Below are 7686 nucleotides of genomic sequence, written 5' to 3'. Positions count from 1 at the left end.
ATTAACAACCGCTGTAAAGGCCAGTTCTTTGAGTCAGCTCCTAGGTCAAATGCAGTTGTTTGTCTCGTTTCTGCGATATATAACGTAATGATAAAAATATCATCTCCTGTTCGAGAAGTACAATGTGTGATAAGGACAAGCATACTGGGACGCAGTGGAAAGCAATTCGAGGAGATATAGAAGTCCTAATGCTGTCGAAAATTCATGCATGCATCTGTGCGTTAAGGAAGCGATGTGGGTGCGCTAGTTGTAACATTCCAGCTTGCGCATTAAGTTGTATAGCCTGTACTATGCTTAAAAAGGGTAAATATCCTCTTTATGTACAAGCGCACAATAACAAGAGCACGCATCGCGTACATTGCATATCGCGTGACAGTTTTTTGATGTATAGTACAGCCGACATATAAATGGTTACTATACAAGTCTTGCTATGGAAAAATATGTCAGAGTGAAGGAATGTCAATAAAGCCTCATTTCTGAAAATATCCCCGTCGACTAATAGTCGAGTTATACAAAGTTATTAGAGAGCATTTAAGGTTGGTGGCTTCCTGCCTCCTTGCGGCGGCCTACAGCCTGCGTGGGACTCGAAGGCAGTGGCACATTGTTCCGCACATGCGAGGTAGCGTTAATTGTATGTTCAGCTGCCTGCTCATGTGGATGTTAGGGGCATGAGGCATAATGACAGTAGCACAGCGATGGGTAGATGTCTGCGGCGTGGCACTTCTGCTTCCATCAGACATGTAGCAGGCCAACGGCCTTGCCGCAATGGTAACACCGGTTCCCGTCAGATCACCGAAGTTAAGCTCTGTCGGGCTGGGCTAGCACTTGGATGGGTGACCATCCGATCAGCCGAGCACTGTTGGCGAGCGGGCTGCACTCAACCCTAGTGAGGCAAACTGAGGAGCTACTTCTTTGAGAAGTAGCGGCTCCGGTCTCGAAAACTGACTTACGGCCGGGAGAGCGGTGTGCTGACCACATGCCCCTCCGTATCGGCATCGAGTGACACCTGTGGGCTGAGGATGACACGGAGGCCGGTCGGTCCGTTAGACCTTTCCAGGCCTGTTCGGACAGAGTTTAGTATGTGGCATGCTTCGACACGTGCAGAGACCTGCTCCACGGATGGTCTTTGTTTAAAATCAGGCGTCGCAGTTATTCCTATCCCACTATAATAGTGGTGGCAATTGTCTAAACATCAAATAGAGGCATCACTAGTGTTGATAATGTTATATGGTGAGAGCACAAGTCTCTTACCGTGGCTACCTTTTTGAAAAAGTTCCTGCTTCGTCGCTAAAATATGTTTAATTTGTTGACCTTGAAAAGAAGCGAAACTACGTAGCTGAAACCAACCCTCTTTTCTTACCTATGCCAGAGAGAGGGATGGAGTAATAAATAATACTTAAATTCAAATGAGATACCGAGGGATGTGGTGCAGTGGTTCACTCGCTGAGCTCACGTTCTGGAAGACTTTGGTTTTCCGTGATTTCTCCACATCGCTCCTAACAAATGCCAGGATGGCTTCTTTGTAAGAACACAATTGATTCCCTTCACCACACTTGAAACAATTCGATGCTGTGCAACATCTCGTTGCAGTGAAACTTTAAACACTAATCGACCCTCTCTCCTCCGAATGCGACAGTCTTCTTTTTATTCTATCTGGGGGCTGTGGCTGATCTCTCCTGCAGACAGTGATGATGATAATGATGCTTCATGGCGACTGACGAACGTACAGAGCATATATGATGAGGCCATTTCATGGTGATGGCTTCCATACCCTGATCAATTGTTAGGGTAAACCACATCTATTTTGGAGTGGTGTGGGGATTTTTTCAGGCGGCCATGACGTCATAAGGTATGGTAATTACCCCCCGCCTCTCACCCACCTGGACCAGAGGACTGGGGGAGGGGTGTGGAAAGGTGGCCATCTTTTGTTCTAAATTGTGGCTATTACGGGGTGTAAACTCGCTCGCATCCGTAGTGGAATTCTACATGTGCACCCAGGATAACGCTAAATGACCAAGAACGAACCGGCAGCCAGACCAAATATTGTATTTCCTGGCTACAAACATGCGCAAAATCAAAATCAAAAAGCCTCAAAAAACGGATCTTTTCAGGACCAACTGCTTAAAAGACTTTGCCCTTCAGTCCGTGTATGCATTTTAAACTTAGCAGCCATTAGCCTAGCTAAAAGCGAGTACCCGGTACTACATATCACAGTGTGTATAGTATTGCCGCCTACGTAAGGAGCAATATCGGTCATGCTCCCCACATTTCGACAAACACAGAAAATGAGATCTATTATGTCTGGATACAAATGGAAGATACTATTTAACATTTACAAGCCACCAAATGTGCTGTGGCCACTGGATGTTACGCCGATTACTGCCCACCCATTGATTTATGCTGGAGATTTTAATAGTCACCATGGTCATTGAAACTATGCACGTGACAATGAATGTGGTATTGCGCTCAACGACTGGGCTAAAAATGAAAATCTATACCTGGTTTATGATGTCAAGGATTTCAGAACTTTCAAATTGGCCGCTTGGCGAATAGATTACAACCCGGATCTCTGCTTTTACATGGCAACCAGTACCTATATCCGGAGAAGTCATACATAATTTTCTTAACAGCCAACACGGTTCACTAATCTTCGATACGGGGCTCTCTGTCCCAATAGCGAGATCTGTACCGCGACCCAGATGGAATTTCGGCAGTGCTGATTGATGGAGTTTTCCCGACCACTTAGATATAACTGTGTTATTGTATCAGAACCTAAAAGCTACCCTCTATTTGTAGGGGCTGTTCTTACTGCTGCTAAGACGTTTATCCCTCGTGGATACAGAAAGTAATATACACCTGGGCTGAATGAATATTGCGAACAACTTTATAAACAATATAGCGAAACTGGCGACAGCGATATTGCAGATGACCTCCTCCAAAGTCTTGACTCTGCTAGAAGAGTACGCTGTTGCGAGACTGCAGAAAATGTACACTTAAAACGTTCAAGCAGAAAGGCATCGAGTCTTCTGCGTAAGCTTGATGGAGTCGCCAATAAATCCGATCAGAAGACCGCTATTTCGGGTAACCAAATCGCTAACCATATAGTTGAAATGTAGATCATCCCGTGACAAACAATATGCTTACAAAATAAAACGAAATCGCATCTCTCTACAAGCTCAGTGCCCAAACGAATCCAGTTTCTCTCCACCTTTTCCACTGAACTGGATGAGGCCTTGAAACAAACTAAACAAGCTGAAGCATCCGGACTTTCTGATAAACGTGGGTAATTATGCAAAAAATAGCAGGTCGACTTCTTCTCCGACACGCTAGATAATGGGTCATTGTGCAACAAACTAAAGAGAACAAAAATAGTGGCAATTTTGAAGCCGCGTAAAAGAAACTAACCACCCTCAATGTTTCAGAACAATTTCTCTTTTGAACTGTACTAATACTATCGGATAGGCTCATTTATACTCTAATAGAAGTAGCGGCTTCGTTATAACCATATCCCAGCAGAGCAAGCAGGTTTCGGGCCACTGACAAGTTGCGGCGACCAGGTACTGGCCCTAACAACTTTCATAGAGGCTGGTTTCCAAAAAAAAAAAAAAAATAAATAAATAAAATAAAAAAATAAAAAAAATAAAAAAACGTGAAGACATCTGTCACTTTCGCACACCTAACCGCGGCATATGACACGGTCTGGAGAGAAAGGATGATATACAAATTACTGAAAATAGTCCGATGTCGAAAAACTTAACTCTCATCAACACCTTCTACATCTACATCTATATGGATACTCTGAAAATCACGTTTATGTGCCTGGCAGAGGGTTCATCGAACCTCTTTCACAATTCTGTATTATTCCAATCTCGTATAGCGTGCGGAAAGAATGAACACCTATATCTTTCCGTACGAGCTCTGATTTCCCTTACATTATCGTGGTGATCGTTTCACCCAATGTAGGTCGGTGTCAACAAAATATTTTCACATTCGGAGGAGAAAGTTGGTGATTGGAATTTCGTGAGAAGATTCCATCGCAACGAGAAACGCCTTTCTATCAATAGTGTCCAGCCCAAATCCTGTATCATTTCTGTGACACTCTCTCCCATATTTCGCGATAATACAAAACGTGCTGACCTTCTTTGAACTTTTTCGATGCACTCCGTCAGCCGCATCTGGTAAGGATCCACACCGCGCAGCAGTATTCTGAAACAGGACGGACAAACATAAAGTAGGCAGTCTCCATATTAGATCTGTTACATTTGGTAAATAGCAGATATTTCCCCGTTTACTTGGGAGAAAATGTGAGATAGGAGAGGAAATTAAATAATGGTCTACCATAGGGCTCCATCTTAGCCCCCCTATTATTGAACTTGCATATCTCCGATCTCGCCAATACCAGGTCAAGAAAATTCTGCTACGCGAACGATATCGCTCTTGCTTGTAGAACCAAATATCGCGGTCAAGCGAAAGGAGTTCTCACAGAAGATCTAGCCGTTATGATCTTCTGTTTTAGAAAGTGGCGACTTAGAGCGAAGTATGCGCATTCCATCCGAACAACAAACAAGCTAACTCGGAGTTCAGTGATACTTACCAGAAACAATGTTTGCCATAAGAAGTACCCAAATACCTTGGTGTCACCCTTGACCGCACCCTTTCATACATAAAAAAGCTTGAAAAAACCGCTGCCAAGATAAAAACTCCTAACAGTTTATTCAAAAACATTGTGGAATGACATGGAGAGCTTCAGCAGAAACCTTGCGCTCATCATCCGCTGCGCTAGTCTTCACAGCAGCCGAGTATTGTGCCTCTGTGTGGCTAAACAGCTGTCACAGTAACTTGATCGACGTCCAGTTGAACCACACTACGCGGTTACTAACTGAGACAATCCGACCAACACCAATCTAATGGCTTCCTCTGTCGAACAACATCTACCCACCCGCAACCCGTAGAAGCAAGGCCTGACTGAGAGAATACCGCAAGCTACAGGAGGACCTGGAATTACCCATACAGGAAGTCACACCAAGTCTACGACGATATAGACTTTATTCAAAAAACCCGCCATTACGGAAAGCAGAACAGCTAGCTGCTGGGTCAAATTGAACAGAGATCGCACTGGGCATGGTCGATGCGCAGACTCGCTTAACAAATGGGGTGCGGCAGAGTCTCTAGTTTGTTAATGTGGGACTTCTAACCAGGCAGTCAAGAACATTAGAGATGAATGCCCCTTGCATTCGTATCAGGGGAGCTGGAGCGACCTCATGAAGGCTGATGATACAGTTCTTATATGGACTACGAACTTAGATATTCATATTTAGTTAGGTTTATATGTACTTTTGTCTTTCTGTACCCTTGTTATACACATATACTAATGTTACATATCTGTGTTTTTACACTGCATGTGAGCCGTACGAATAAATAAATAAATGTAGCTATTACGATAAGGCTAAAACAATCCGGTAATAAAACAGTCACATAAACATAAGAATATACGTGAGTCGTTTGTTCATGTTAGGACCACAAATTGAGTTTGCATAAACATAACTTAAGAGAACAACTGAACGATTTGTTTACATAACGACACTAGACAAAGGACCAGTGCGTTTGCAGAAGGAGGACAGAGGACGCACTGTTCCAGAACATACCCAGATCCTCTACTGATGGAGACAAAGTATTAAGAAGGTGCACGTATTTTCTGATAAACTCGTAATAGGAGTAACCTAGACGTGTGGTCATAATTGTAACACGAGTAGGACTACTGGTAGTCGTGTAAATCGAATACATCCAATGTGTAAGAAGTTTTATTTGCATGATGTATCTGGCAAAAGGCATGATACATTTTAAGACTGGTCACTGACCTTATGTGGCACACAACAATGTCTGTGCCAGTATCTGTACTCTGCAAGCCACCTTATGGTGAGTGGCGGAGGGTTCTTCATGTACCTCTTGCCCGCTTTTCTGTTCCAGTCGCAATCCCCTAACTGTCGCTTCCTTCCGTTCTCACACACAAGTGCTTTCTTACCACCAGGGAAATTCTCCTGTCACCCTGATCGTGGCAGCAGCGGACGTCTTGTCTTACTGCAGGCGTTTCTGCCGAAACTTACTCTGTGAGTACACTGGGTGACGTGGGACTGTTACAGACAAGAAACTGTGGAATGTCAGCTTGATCTGAATAAGTTCTTCAATACGAGTGGAAGGTGAGGCAGCATTTCCATTTTGGGAGCCACCAATCAACAATACCTGATTATTAGTAGAAGCAGTCAGGTCATACGTCACAAATATCATAGAAGAAGAAACAATTCGCTGGGCTCGCAGTGCCGAAGATATCTCTTAGAAACATTATGTGATAAAATATGGATTAATGCTACAGTAGTTTAACGATGTTCTTATTGTGATGGCTAGAATGACATCTTCAGACCATCTGCGAAAGCCGGCCGGTGTGGCCGAGCGGTTCTAGGCGCTTCAGTCTGGAACCGCGCGACCGCTACGGTCGCAGGTTCGAATCCTGCCTCGGGCATGGATGTGTGTGATGTCCTTAGGTTAGTTAGGTTTAAGTAGTTCTAAGCTCTAGGGGACTGATGACCTCATATGTTAAGTCCCATGGTGCTTAGAGCCATTTGAACAATTTTTTAACCATCTGCGAAAGTTACATAATACTTGTACTTTGTTATAATGTTGGGTAATCATATTTTCGTATATACGTATCTGGTACTCACGTCCATAGATCACCAGTGGTCGCTGTTAATCTGTATTCTATTAGCACGGGACTCATGACCATAGATGTTAAGTCCCATAGTGCTCAGAGCCATTTTTTCTATTAGCACGTGGTGTAGGTATAGGACTCTTATGATGTAAGCTACTTTGTTGCTTGCTCCTGTTGGTAATAACGCAACAATTATATACACTACAACAAACAGAAACACAGATACAAACACACCGCAACACCCAAGGTTGCTGCTACACGTAGCAAACTTGCAAAAACTAAGGCTCTTGTCAGAAGAGTTTCCTCTATGTGGCACCCAAGAAGCGTAGATTACAGAGCTTACGTTATTATTGATGTCTTACAAAGAGCACAAGCTACAGCAATACCTGTAGTACGCGATGCACCCAGAGGAGATCATGGTCAGCACTATTAACAAGGTTCGAATCCTGCCTCGGGCATGGGTGTGTGTGATGTTCTTAGGTTAGTTAGGTTTAAGTAGTTCTAAGTTCTAGGGGACTTATGACCTAAGATGTTGAGTCCCATAGTGCTCAGAGCCATCTGAATCACTATTAACAAGACTAAGAAAGAACAATCCTGATGAAAGACGATATTACCAAAAATCAAATAAAGAAAGATAAAGTAGACATCAGCATTACCGAGAAGCTAAAACAAGATAAAAAGACAAACTACATAGGACCAGGGAAGACCAATCAGACACATATGTTACGTCAAACTGACAAAACAACATCTTTGGAGAGCCGATCAAACTGCAGACTGAACATATCAAGTCGCCGACAGTATTATCAGCACTGAAGAAACGAAGAGGCGGAAGATGTACAACGCAGTATCTGCTCAACAAACTACTTCCTGACGATGACCACACTCAGGGGCCGGCCGGTGTGGCCGTGCGGTTCTAGGCGCTTCAGTCTGGAGCCGCGTGACCGCTACGGTCGCAGGTTCGAATCCTGCCTCGGGCATGGATG

General features: G+C 43.8%; 1 pseudogene; it reads left to right on the top strand.

Moving 5' to 3' along the window:
• Positions 1 to 747: 747 nt before the first annotated feature.
• Positions 748 to 865, top strand: LOC124799651 (annotated as a pseudogene).
• Positions 866 to 7686: the final 6821 nt, after the last annotated feature.

Source organism: Schistocerca piceifrons, chromosome 5 (assembly GCF_021461385.2).
Source record: "Schistocerca piceifrons isolate TAMUIC-IGC-003096 chromosome 5, iqSchPice1.1, whole genome shotgun sequence".
Taxonomy (NCBI): Eukaryota; Metazoa; Arthropoda; class Insecta; order Orthoptera; family Acrididae; genus Schistocerca; species Schistocerca piceifrons.
Note: the sequence above shows the minus strand (reverse complement) of the source record. Positions and strands in the feature narration are given on the sequence as shown.